Consider the following 14189-nt stretch of genomic DNA (forward strand, 5'->3'; position numbering starts at 1 on the left):
TCTTGTAACCCTTTGCAAAAAGACTAATAAAAGCTAAAAACAAGGGGAATATATTACTTTAGCAGCTATTAGTAGTAGACAGTGTCTGCTGGCATTAATACCTATATTTGTTTTCCTTTCTATTAATAATATATCAACAGATTCTAGGAGCTGTGGCAGGGGCTGGGCGTCAGGAAATATTTCCTAATGCTGCAATCTATTCAGCTACAGATTTCTTTCCCCCAAAGGAAATGAGAGATGTCCTCCTGCTTGAATTATTTTAATGCCGGGATTGTATAAAGCACTCTCGTCTACCGCACATGGCGTGGAAAAAGCCTGCGCTCACAGGGAACTGCGAAAGGGCCCAGCAGGGCTTTTCCACCGGTAACATTTGCAAACTGATAATGGTCTGTGTTAAATGAAGGCGATGTTACTTAGTGGTTACAGCAGGGCACGGCCGCTACGGGTTTTGATCCATCCGGTTGCTCATTTACTCAGAGGCTTTGGGGAAAGAAAGCTTCTGCTTCGTGCCTCAGTTTCCCTACTTGTAAATCGAGATAATGGAAGTGGTGCAGATACGGAAACATCAGGTCTGCAAGTTAAGACCAGCTATGTAGCTGCAAAGTAAGAGAAGTAAATTCATCTGTACTACGACACGCAGTGGTCAATAATTAGGGCGAGAAAGGAAATGCTTTTTTAATATTTCTGTGCTGCAGGTAGATCTGATGGAAACACGTGGAGGCTGTCTTTTGTTTCAAAGGTGTTTGTGTTTTCAGAGAGCAGATCACTTTTGATTATGGATTTGATGGGAATGCGTTGGAGTCACACAAAATCAAAATGCAATATATCGGCTTTGTCATTAACATTTCAGTGTGACCCATTAATTTTTTAAGCTTTATAACATTGGTGTACTATATGTTATTGTTTTCCGTATTTCTGGGTTTAGATTATCTAAGTGAAAGTTTCTAAACTGAAGGTTTCAGGGTCCACTTTGGGACCTTCACTTTTTGTCCAAATTTACAGCTCATTTCCTATTGCCCCTTCCTTCCTCCCAGAAACAACTTCCTCGTGTCCAGTGAGCCCGATGGAGAGCGTCGAGCAGTCTGGCAAAAGAAATGTGTCTCTTGCAATATCCTTTGCTCAGGGAAAAAAAAAAAATAGGAGGATATGGGCACTCAAGGAGATAGAGAAGACGTAGTCAGGCCTTGCTTACAAGTTTTGCTAAGAAAAGAACAAAAGCACCTCCCGTGAGCACTGATGGCAGCAATTTAAAAGCTTAGTTCTGCAGAAATTACGATCTCTGTGTATATACACATGTTTCCCTGGCGGCGCCATCCCAGCTGGCCAGTTGTGTGCAAATTTGAGCAGAGATGTAAGGTTTGAAGATGATGGTGTTTGGGCAAATTTGGCAGCAAGAGCTGGTGGCAGATGAGAAGTGGGGAGGGCTCCAAGTAAGTAAGTGAGTTGTGTGGCTCCATCTCAAGGAGGGTTGGAAGAGCATCAGTCCAAGGTCACAGGTAGCTGTAGAAACCCAATCTTGTTCATGGTGATGATCCCAGACCTCCCTCCCTCACCTGCTCCTCAGCAGGTGGGACATAGAATCATAGACTCACAGAATGGTTAGGGTTGGAAGGGACCTTCAAAGGTCATCTAGCCCAACCCCCCTGCCAGGAGCAGGGACATCTCCAACCAGATCAGGTTGCTCAGAGCCTCATCCAACCTGGCCCAGAATGTTTCCAGGGATGGGGCATCCACCACATGGGTGATCCAAAGATGAAGCAGTTCCCAGCGCTATCCTTTTAGAGGGACTGAGATTTCCCATTTTCCCTGCTTCCAGCCTATGCTTCCTCAAAGGAGTAAGACACAATGAGAAGCACAGACTTCTCTCCTGCTGCTTCCTTCAGCATCCAAGGCATCTCTCTGCCCTCTGAGGAGAAGGCAGGTGGCACGCATGGCTGTGACTGCAACCGTTGGCATCCATTTGTCAGTTCATATGCACAGCATGACGTGTTTTGACTTTGTGTATGTCTTTAGCCATCTAACTTCAATGCAAGCAAAATGGCAGATGGCTTATTTCTCTCCTGTGTAGTCGTGTGCCTACCAGGCGATGAGTGAAAAAGCACCTATGGATGTGGTAAAAATCATCGGTCAGATCTTAAATTGCGTCTTTTGTTGATGGTAAAGTAGATTAGAGCTTAAGACTGAGGACTGCAATGGATCTGCATCCATTCTCACGTTTCCCAGTGACTTCTCAGTGGCTTTCTGAACAAGCTAAGGATTCGGTTTACCCTTCTGTAAGCATGGCAACCATTAAAAGCCAGGGACACCTCTTGGGATGCACCAGTTGTGATAGTGATTGATCACTGTTGTGAAGTAAAATGAAGATAGATCTGGGACAGAAAACACTACTGACAGTATTGAACTACTTGGTTTGTTCAACCACTGCTGAACGCTTCTGGTGTTAGGCTGAAGAGATGCTTTAAGTAGGTGGATGATAGTCTGGAGGAGACCTTGGCTTTTGGATGAATGGAGCTTGGCAGCCCTTGAAATGCCTAACCAAGCCATCGACATCCCTAAATGTACCCTAGAAACACAATCCCACCTTTCCCTGCAATGTAGAAACGCTCAAGCATGATGGATCTGTGCAGAGCAGTGCCCATTCTTTGTTTAGCGGTTGTGCTTGCTGACCTGGAAGAAACACCTGTTCTGCTCAAAGGATTTTGCTCAGCTGCCATTTTTACTCTTTGGGGGTTTCATTGCCTGGGAAACACCTCTGGTTTTGGCTTCTCTGGCAGTACTGTGACAGCCCACACTGCTGATCGTGAATGGCTTTTCGAAGTAATGCTTGAACTGCCGAGGTACTTCAAGAGCACCAGCTTGGCCATCACTGGGCAGATCACAGAACCACAGAATCACAGAATGGTTTGGGTTGGAAGGGACCTTTAAAGGCCATCCAGTCCAACCCCCCTGCAAGGAGCAGGGACATCGCCAACCAGATCAGGTTCAAAGTGTCTACCTCCCATGTCCTTTTGTGAGAGGTGTTTTGTGCTTGCTTACATTTTTCTATATTCACAGCTGGTTGCTTTCTCCATGTCTCATCATGACTCATTGCTTCAAGGGCTCGTTAATATGCAATTCACTTTTTTTCCCACAGCCCAGACCACTAAATGATTTAGCATGTGGCTACAGAGGAGAGCACTGCATTTGGATCTCCTGCTGGGAAGGCTGGGCTTCAAGACGTTGCTGGAAAGTAAAAGTTCCACTTCCTCAAAGCTTTTGAATTCAGATGTCTTAACATTAACTCTGCAGACATTAATCACTATGTAAGCAACTCCAGAGCTAGCCACCCATGTGCCTCCAAATTAGGGAACTTGGGAGGAAAGGATGATACGATGGCTTAGGCACTGAATGCAGAGAGAGGGACGTAAATTCAGTTCTGCAGCAACCCTGTGAGATCCTAGAAGAGCTCTGTAGGGTTGCATGTGAAGAGAAGTAACTCTTGAAAATTGAGATAATCAGTTGTGAGCCACCTGAAACTCCTTTGGCGAGCTACTGGGAGAAGAGTGCTTTGCTTTTTGTCCTCTCTTCTTTGATCACAATGGGAGAGAATTTGAATGGATTTGTGTGGACATACATGGGAAGGAATTTTGTCACCACCGCTGTGAAAAGCATTCCTTCAGTCTGAGATACGTAAGAATTTGGGTAAAAGATACGAAAGTGAGGGTTTTCCCTGAAGAAAGTCACTTCAAGCAAAAATTTTGGGAGCAACCTTGGTCTGAACAGGATCATGGGAAAGGGCCAAGAAACAATAGGAAATGATCTGTCGACTATGAGTACGAGTTTACAAACAACCCCTGAAACAGAGTGCTGGGCCAGTGGTCTTCATACTCCTTTATTTCAAGTTGCATTAATAATTTGTTCTGTTTTGCAACTTTTGGCCAGAGACCCAAGGTAAAAGTGATGCTCTACAGAGCAGAGGGCTTTGTTAGGATGGGAGGGGACCCAGGAGTGATGCAGCAGCTCAGGGGCACTGGGAAGGTGTTGAGAAACCTCCAACCATCTGAGTGTCACTGCCCCAGCCGTGCTCACAGCCAGTGCCGAGGAGGGGGAGTGGGAAGCTGGAGCTGGATGTGTAGGGGAGCATGAAGAATCACAAAGTGTTTGTCCAAGGCGGGCTCATTGCTAGGTGTCTTGTGACAAGAGAGGTTTTTTGCGGATGAGTGAGCGGCTGTCGCTCCGTTTGCACGACTGGTAATACCAGAACGAAGCCATTCGTGCAGAACGGAGCCTCCCGGCAAATGCTTGTTGTCACATCCAGAGTGCCTCGGGTGTGGGTTCAGGGTGTGCTGCCACCTGCAAATGCCTCCAATGCCCCACAGTTGAACTTATCTCCCGGAGGAACCTGGCACACCGTGTCCTTCAGGGGAATGTAGTTCTCCAAAGTCCTCCGCATGCTGCCAAGTCTCAGGGTATGATCTTTTACAGTTCTTTGTTGGCTGTTCATCCAGTATCAGGAGGAGCCACATCTTGGGCAAGACCTTCACACGCTGCGTACCGACTCTGGCTGGGATGGCGGTAGCTTTCTTTGTACCGGCCCATATGGTGCTGTCTTAGATTTGTGACCAAAGCACCAGGCTTTCTCTGTGTCTTATGCTTCCCCATCAGTAAGTCAGCTGGGTGCACAAGAAGCTAGGAGGGGACACAGGTAGGACAGTTGACTCCAACTGATCACAGGGATATTCCACACCACATAAAGTCCCACACATGGGTCAGTGCAATCCCAAGCACAAATACAGGCTGGGCAGAGAAGAGACTGAAAGCAGCCCTGAGGAGAAGGACTTGGAGGTGCTGGTGGACAACAAGCTCAACATGAGCCGGCAATGTGCGCTCACAGCCCAGAAACCAACGGCACCCTGGGCTGCACCCCCAGCAGCGTGGGCAGCAGGGCGAGGGAGGGGATTCTGCCCCTCTGCTCCGCTCTGGTGAGACCCCCCTGCAGCGCTGTGTCCAGCTCTGGAGCCCCCAACAGCAGAAGGACGTGGAGCTGTTGGAGAGGGTCCAGAGGAGGCCACGCAGATGCTGAGAGGGCTGGAGCAGCTCTGCTGTGAGGCCAGGCTGGGAGAGCTGGGGCTGTTCAGCCTGGAGAAGAGGAGGCTCCGGGGAGAGCTGAGAGCGGCTCCCAGTGCCCAAAGGGGGCTGCAGGAAAGGTGGGGAGAGACTCTTCAGCAGGGCCTGGTGTGATAGGACGAGGGGTCATGGTTTTAAACTGGAAGGAGATAGATTCAGACTAGATAGTGAAGCCCCACTTTCCTGGGAATGGCTGAACACCTGCCTGCCGATGGGAAGTAGTGAACACATTCCTTATTCCACTTTGCTTGCGCACGCAGCTTTGCTTTACTTATTAAACTGTCTTTATCTTGACCTGTGAGGTTTTTGCCTTTAACTGGATCCTTCACTTGCATTCTGCTGGTATTGTTAAAGCATCCAAAACTCATCTACCTCCAAAAAAACCACTACTGCTGGTTAGTCCTCCCAGTGACTCTCCTGTATTTCCCCTGCAGCCAGCATACTGGTGTTGTGGCTTCATATCTCAGATAACCTGAATGGCACCAGGGCCTCTTCTCCAGCCCCAAAACCCATTTGCAGGGTCCTGCCTGATCCATACTGTTAAAAGCTCAGTCTCCAAATCACAGTGGCTCATCCAGACTGCCTCCCAGCAACGGTCCGTGACCTGTGCTGAGCTGGGAAGAGTTTGCGTTGTTACTTTGAGCTAAAGCAGGGCCAGGGCTATCGATGAACCATGTAGGTGAGCCAGTTCCTGTAGCCACTCAACCTGGTTTGATTTATCGGTACAAAGCTGTAGCTTCTACACTGCCCCTGCCTCCAAACTCTGCTTCTTTCCCTGCTCTTCCGCCAGCGATTCCTGTTCTACAGCCATCCCGAACATCCTCCTACCAGCTTGGCAGGCTCACTGGAGTCATGAAGCCATTATTCAAATCCTCAAATGGGCTCAAAGAGCATGGTTTGGTGTTCTGTTTTCCCTGCTGTGTTTAGAGGTACACTGAGTCACTGTTGAAAAGAGCTTCCACCAACCCGCTGCCTGCCATTATGGGAAGGGGTTGCATCACAAACTTTTCAATACCACCTACATTCCTGGCTCGCCTGCCAGGATTCCAAAGCAATCACCGCACGATTACAGGCTAACTATGTGATAAAGAAAAGGGAACGGTGCCATCCCACTGTGCTCTCGCGGAGAACCGCGGAACTGTTCTTTAGTAAAGGTAAATCAGTTTCTGCTTTGCTGCGTAACAAGCCTCTGATGGTTTCAGCGGGAGAAATCTCAATTAGAAACGGGTGGAAAAGGGGCGTCCCGTCTTGGGAGCATGTTGGAAAGCCTGGGGATTTTTCCCATTGTGCTTGGTTGTTAAGCTAAGGCTTTTACATTTAATGAAACACCCCAAATTAGCCAGGCACAATGCTGTGAAGTAGGATTCAAGCCTTCCTACCCCATTTTTTTTTTTTACCTGCTACAGTTTGGTGAGAAGAACCTCTTTTTCCAACCCAGTTATGATCCAGAAGACCAGTGTATGAGCTATTTGGTGGTGGGAGTCTCTGCTTCATATAAATGACTATTTGCCAGGATAAAAGGGTAAGAAATTGATGTATTTCTAATACAATTTTAAAAGGTAGCTGCAGTAGTGAAGGAGGAGCAAGGACATCTGCTGATTCAACCTGAACCAGACCTCAGAGAGGAACCACAGACTTGCATTGTACCACTTGCAGGTGCATTCTGTCACTAAACAACGATGCTGTTAGCCAGGGGGCAATCTCACAAGCCCAAATGGCCTGTTTTGGCCATCTCCAGGCTATTGAGTGCTCTCCCTGTCCTATGTGGGTGCCCCCATCCCAGCTGTCTCTTGGGAAATGATTCCATCTTGGAGCATAGGATGCAGGTGGCCAACTGAATACTTCCGAAGATATGACACCCTCCATGGGAGCAGGCATCTTGTTCCTCACATGGGAGGTGGTTTTCATGGGGCATTGCCCAAGGATTTGATGGAACCTGGTGTGACATATTGCACTGCGTATCCACCTGCAGTCCGTGGAGGACCCTACACTGGAGCAGGGGAGGAATGTGAGGAGTTCTTCCCACAGAGGAGGAAGCAGCAGCGGAAAAACGACACATAATGAGCTGACCACAGTCCCCATTCCCTGTTCCCCCTGTGCCATTTGCAGTGGAAAGCGGTGGAGATAATTTGAAATGAAGTTAAGCCTGGGAAAAGGAAACAGATGAGAGGAAGTTGTTTTCATTCTGTCTCATTATCCAGCTTTGGTTTTAAATTGCAATAGTTTTCCCCAAGTTGAGTCTAGTTTGCCCATAACTGTAACTTGAATGGTCTTTCCTTGTCCTTATCTCAAACCTGGAGCTTTTTTGTTATAATAGCTCTCCTCCATTCCCTTAGAGGGTGAGAGAGAGTGAGAAGCTGCGTAGCTTGGTCCCAAGTGGGGCTAAACTATGACAATCACGATAGCCTTTGTAGCTTGCTACCTGTTGTGTAGCGACTGAGATTTTTGTGCCATGTACTATGAATGCTGAGCTGGAGTCTGATGCTGAAGTTCTACTTTCTGGCCTGTGGAACAGGTGGGTGGTGTGACTAGAAATTGCTATTTATTTTTTAAGAGCTATTTCATCCCTTAAGAAAATGCTCCTTCAAAAAGCAGAATGGGGAAAATATAGAATCTTCCTAATGGGTGTAGCTATTATGTGAGGAATGATTTCCCAGAGGAAACAGTTGAAGTCTTGTCAATTGGAAGTTTTAAAATCACAGCAAATAAAGTATTAAAGACTACCCTGCAAGACAGAAACTGGCACAAGCTGATACAGGCACTGTGGGTTGAGGGCTGTAGGCTTTGTCATGCCTTGCCTTAGGGGTCTGGCCTCCACAACCTCGTGGAACATGCCTGAGCTCCTAAATAGTGTGCTGAACAGTGCGGTATGCTGTGATGCTAAATCCAAAGATTTCACAAAGGGAGGCTGAGCTCAGGCTGCGGATACTCCTATAGTTCAGGTACCAGGAAAAGGATTCTTTTCTCCTTGTCGTGTTCTTACAGTTTTCCCCCGAGCATCTCCCAGTTACTGGTTTTGGAGATGGTTGGATGGGGCTCTGAGCAACCTGATCTGGTTGGAAATGTCCCTGCTCCTTGCAGTGGGGTTGGACTGGATGGCCTTGAACGCTCCCTTCCAAACCAAACTATAAAACTGAGCCAAAAAGACCCAGTTTGGGTCTGACTCAGTGCGCTCCTTCTCTCAGCCACCACTTTAGCGCAGAAATTGAATGTAATGAAAATACGACAAGTTTTTCATGTGCTTCCCAAGTTGTTAGGTCTTTATCAGCCAGATTAGATGGTAAAGTTTGAAGGATAGAAGGTGGAAATAGGGAAAATATGTCCATGTCAGAAATTGTCTTTTCCTCTGTAATACTACATTCAATATACCACCACATTCCTGAAAGCAGTGGATATGAACATTTAATGAAATTTCACAGGGGACTTCAAAATGACATCCACTACTCCTAAAATCATAGAATCATAGAATCGTTAGGGTTGGAAGGGACCTTCAAAGGTCATCCAGTCCAACCCCCCTGCAAGGAGCAGGGACATCCCCAACTAGATCAGGTTGCTCAGAGCCTCATCCAGCCTGGCCTTGAACATTTCCAGGGACGGGGCTTCCACCACCTTTCTGGGCAACCTGTTCCAGTGTTCTATAACTCGCAAGGTAAAAAATTTTTTCCTAATTTCTAATCTAAATCTAGCCCCCACTATTTTAAAACCATTACTCCTTGTCCTATTGCAACAGGCCCTGCTGAACAGTCTCTCCCCATCTTTCTTGTAGGCCCCCTTGAGGTACTGGAAGACCGCTATCAGGTCTCCCCGGAGCCTCCTCTTCTCCAGGCTGAACAGCCCCAACTCTCTCAGCCTGGCCTCATAAGAGAGGTGCTCCAGCCCTTTTATCATCTTCGTGGCCCTCCTCTGGACCTTCTCCAACTGGTCCATGTCCTTCTTGTGTTGGGGGCTCCAGAACTGGACACAGTACTCCAGGTGGGGTCTCACCAGGGCAGAGTAGAGGGGGAGAATCACCTCCCTCGACCTGCTGGCCACGCTTCTCTTAATGCAGCCCAGGATGCGGTTGGCCTTCTGGGCTGCAAGGGCGCACATTGCCGGCTCATGTTAAGCTTCTCGTCCACCAGCACCCCCAAGTCCTTCTCCTCAGGGCTGCAGAAGAAATGGAGATTTTCAAAGAATTTCAACAATCACAGCCGGATTCTGACCTTCAAAAATGTATTGCTCAAACTTTGAGGGACTTTCAGGTCAGAAGAAACACTTTAAAAAAAATAAAAATCTTCATTGCTTTTCCCCTCCTTTTTTGAGCCTTTGTCTGAAAACTTCCCTTCCTGGCAGAAAATGGAAAATAAACTTCAATTTCTCATGTGCTTTATCCCGCACCTTTCTAACACTAACAATGCTGAGATATTGCAGTAAGAATTAGGTAGAAATTAAATGGAATTTCTTGCTGCAAATTCATAGAGAAAAGGGAGTTGCTCATCTTTTTGCTTTTTAAAGATTATTTTTTGAAAGAAGCATATATATACACACACATACATATTTACATGCAGGTATTTAATAGAGGTGAAATTATGATTTATCTTTTCCAGTCTTGGTTGTAATTGAAAAATACGACCTCTAGATGGCAGAAACTCCCTCTTTTGGGCTCTTTTTTTTTTTTTTTTTTTTTTTTGAACGCTCACACAGGACAACACAAAAAAAAGTTTATTGCAAGAGAGACAGTTTAGTATAACAGACAGATTTATAACTATTCAGCCTCATCCAAGCCTGGAGATCTCGGGACATGGTATAGGATCAGCCAGCTCTAAGCCACACTGCGTTTGCTTTATGCTTTCCAAACTGGAAACCTTATGCCATACGGCAACTATCTGTCCTCCTAGCCAAGCAGGTCCAAATGCTTTTTTGGTGGCCAGTCATTTAGTCTAAGTCTGAGTGAAACCAGGATGAGCTAAGTGCCTAAATATGAGAGGATCTGGGTTATTTGGATGCATGATGCACCATGAGATAAAGAGGTGATGGAAGCATTACAGAATTGCTGGAGCACATAAATGTAGGAAGTTAAGGACCAAAGCCTTTGCTATAGCCCAGCATTGACCAAAGAACCTGGGATAATGCTTGGAACTGATTAGTGAGAAGTCTATGTTCAAGTAAGGATTGGACAGGTGAATAAATAACAGAGGAAAAGCTTGTGAGACAGAATATGATGCAAGAACATAAGACTGGTTGAACAGCTTCAGATGATGAGTCCATCCAATCTCTACCAGTGGCCCAACAGGTGAGCATGGTCAGGGCTACCAAAGGCCTAGATATTCCTCCTGAACCTTGTAACAACAATAAATCTGTTGCTTTGATGATGAGAAAGGAGCATTGTAGTGATGTTTTCCAAGCTCCTCTGTAGGTCCAGCTCTTGAGTTTCATGCAGAACTTTCCTAATCTAGTAGGAGATGTCCCTGCTCCTTGAAGAGGGGTTGGACGAGATGACCTTTAAAGGTCCCTTCCAACCCTAACCATTCTATAAGCCAGCATGGTGAAACACGTACATTGTGAGGCTGAGGCTAAGTTCAGCTAAGCCCAGCTCCAGTGCAGGGGCAGGATCTCCTTGGAACCTGTCCTGGGAAAGGCACGTTTCCCAAAGCAGGTACTGTGTTGGCACCCTGGGGTGTTACAGCCCTGAGGGTCTGAGTGCTTTGGGCTCCCGTGGATTCACATGACCCCTGCCCATGTTGTGCTGCAAGAAGGTGTCCTCTGCTCACTGAGGGAGACAGAGAAGGGCCCAGTGACAGTTGTGATGCTGCTGGGTGTAGCTCATCTCACCTCCCTTTAGATGCCCTACGGCTCATGGTTTTTTATCTGATCAGGTCATTAGGCTCCTGCTGTTGCCTATAAAGCCCCAGCAAATGATCCCAGCCAGTGATTCACCTCACCCTAAGTCAGAAACCTACATTTGGTCCAGTGACTCACTTCACTGACTGTGCTGGCTGGGTTTCTGTTGATGTTACTGGGAGGCTAAACACCTACCTCGGATGCAGACGTCTATGCCATAGACACAAGGTGTTTGATTCAGCTGCCCACACACAGACACCTAGTGCCATTTGACATGTTCTGCAGTATCTGAGACATCTGCATCCTCTGGTGGGTATGACATGGGAGATCTCTGTCTTCTGGGCCAGCTCCTGGAGGTCGAATGGGACAGGCTTGGACATCTCACATAGCGTGAGGTGTCCATAATTAGAGGCTTGAACTGAAAAATTGAGTTTCCTGTAATGAATCCCCAGCAGATTGGTCAAACAAGCTATCTAAGATGCTTGCATGGGAGAGACATGTTTAATTCCCTGTTGTGACGTTGTGTGCAAACACTGGAGCCACGGAAGGGGAGTGAGCTGGGACATACTCAACCCGTTCTGCTGATGCTGTTTCTCTCTCCATCTCTTACTCAGATATTTAGTGGAGCAGGGAGGGCTTGCATGATGAGTGATATGGCCACCAGACCTGCTTTCTCCTCTCTCTGCATCCACCCCTGCCTTGTTCTGCCTGAACCAGTGATCAAGTTAAAACCAAGGACAGGAAAATGATGATTTTAAAAAGCCAGACATACTTTGCAGTTCTGCGGGGTGGTGAGCCAAGATCAGCATTACCACTGCAATCATTTCTACTATGGGAAAGAGGGATTTGGGCAAAATCAAATCACATCCTTGGATGACCTCTCAATCAAAACTACTTGCACTGAAGGATGTGAACTTTCCTTGTTGCCCTGATGTCTCTTGATAAGGAAAACTCCACCAATGTTCAAGTTGCATGACAGAGAGAAGAAGCTTGGATAAGGTTTCAGCTGGTCCCTGGAGGGGTTGCAGAGCTCAGAGGGCATTGCACTCTTTCCTATCAACCCTGGCAAGCACGTAATGGGCTTTATAAATGGTGACAAGTGGGGAAAACTGTAATTTTGAAACTAACGTAATCCTCTGTCATTCTCTCTGAGGGTTGTCGCAGCTTGGTGATGCTCAAACCAAAAGGACCATTTCATGCTCTCAGCATTCCAATGACACCTCAAGCAGGGACCTTGATGACTTTGTAAACTAAAATGTCCTGAAAACTGCTCCATTCTTGGCTGGGAAGTTATCAAGCAGCAATGAAGATCACCACGGGCCAATTAAAAGGCAACCATAATTGGGACTTGCACTGAAATATCTCCATGCAGTCAGCATCAGGCCCAGGCTTAGCTGAAAAGTCAGGTCCTTCAAAGAGGGCTTCATTTTGGCTCCTAAAAACTGCAGGCACATTAAGAATCTTTGCCTGGATGTTGTTATTTCCTGAGAATAATGGCCCGATGTGTGAGCTCTGTGTCCATGCTGCTGCATAAGCAAAGAGAGATCCATCCAGTGGTAAAGGCTGGTTTGTGTCCTTGTGTCCTACCTGGAGAGGCACCATCTGAGCTCCAGGTGGGATGTCAGGTCCCTCACCTCACCATGGAAAATGAGTTTGGGAAGATGTGGGGTCAGCAGGAGCAGGATCGGGCCCAGCACCTCATACAAGGCTCCGTGGTTTGGCACTTTCATCCCAACAGCCGCCTGTCTGGGGATTTGGAGAATACTGCGGAGATGGAGAAAGGAAGGAATCGAATTTCACCTTTTATTCTTTTATCTCGGCAACAATGTGTAGTGGGAAAAAAAAAAAAAAAAAAGAAGAAGAAGTTATGAATGGCAGAATTAACAATAATATAACCCCCCCCTCCCCATCCCTCCTCCCTCTCCCTCTGCCGTCCATTCAGGAGACCGACAATAAACAAGGTCATTTGATTCATTCAGCTTGGGGTGTAAACAAAGTCTTACAATAAAATCCCCCCATGAGGGCCCCCCTTTTTCTCTAAGAATAGATGCTCCCCCCGCTATGCTGAGGCCCCCCCCCCTTCTCTTCTCTCCCATCATCCCCAGATCAGCGGCTGCGGGCGTCCAGCCCTGCTGCCACTTCCGCAGTCCCCGTCCCGGCTCCGTGAGGCCCCGCTTCCTACTTGGTGTGGGAACCTCGGCTTCCCTGGGCAACATCTGCACGGACAGCCCAGCTTTTCTCATGCCGGCAGCAGCTCTGCCTCATCGTGGGCTCTTGATCCAGAGAGAGAAAGACAAAAAAGGAAAGAAAAAAAAAAAAAAAACCAACCCAACCCAACAATAAAGGGTTTCGCACCCCCCTCCCTGGCCCGTGGGGAGCAAATCCCAAAAGCTTGTGGTCTGCTTCCTTTTTTCACAGGCTTTGCTGCTATCTGTGCAGCCAACGGAAAAATAGGTCTCTGTGTGTGTGTGTGCAAACACAATGAGAAGGCTATGGGTTGTGCAAGGAGTCGTGTTGTAGGATCAAGCCTAGAATGGGGTCCACGGGGTGCAGGAGACTCTGCCTGCAGTAAGGAGGCAAGGAGGGTTCATAGAGTCACAGAATGGTTTGGGTTGGAAGGGACCTTCAAAGCCCATCCAGTCTAACCCCCCTGCCAGGAGCAGGGACATCTCCAACCACATCAGGTTGCTCAGAGCCCCGGCCAACGTGGCCTTGGATGGTTCCAGGGATGGGGCATCCACCGCCTCTCTGGGCAACCTCTGCTAGTACTCCACCTCCCTCAGTGTAAAAAATGTCTTCCTTATATCCAGTCTGAATCTACCTCCTTCTTTTTTAAAACATTACCACTTGTCCTATCATTACGTGCCCTTGTCAAAAGTCTCTCCCCACCTTCCCTGCAGCCCCCTTTGGGCACTGGGAGCCGCTCTCAGGTCTCCCCGGAGCCTCCTCTTCTCCAGGCTGAACAGCCCCAGCTCTCTCAGCCTGGCCTCACAGCAGAGCTGCTCCAGCCCTCTCAGCATCTGCGTGGCCTCCTCTGGACCCTCTCCAACAGCTCCACGTCCTTCTGCTGTTGGGGGCTCCAGAGCTGGACGCAGCGCTGCAGGGGGGTCTCACCGGAGTGGAGCAGAGGGCGAGAATAATTTAAAGTAAAGGCGACACCTAAAGAAATGGGACAATTAAAATAAGGATACTTTTAGTGGATTGGAGCCCTCTGAAAGCAGATGGCTTAAACCATTTCTCTGAGTTAGGGTTCATGCCAGAAG

The sequence above is a fragment of the Chlamydotis macqueenii genome, chromosome 3 (genome assembly GCF_036417535.1).
Source record: "Chlamydotis macqueenii isolate bChlMac1 chromosome 3, bChlMac1.mat, whole genome shotgun sequence".
In the NCBI taxonomy this organism is placed as follows: domain Eukaryota; kingdom Metazoa; phylum Chordata; class Aves; order Otidiformes; family Otididae; genus Chlamydotis; species Chlamydotis macqueenii.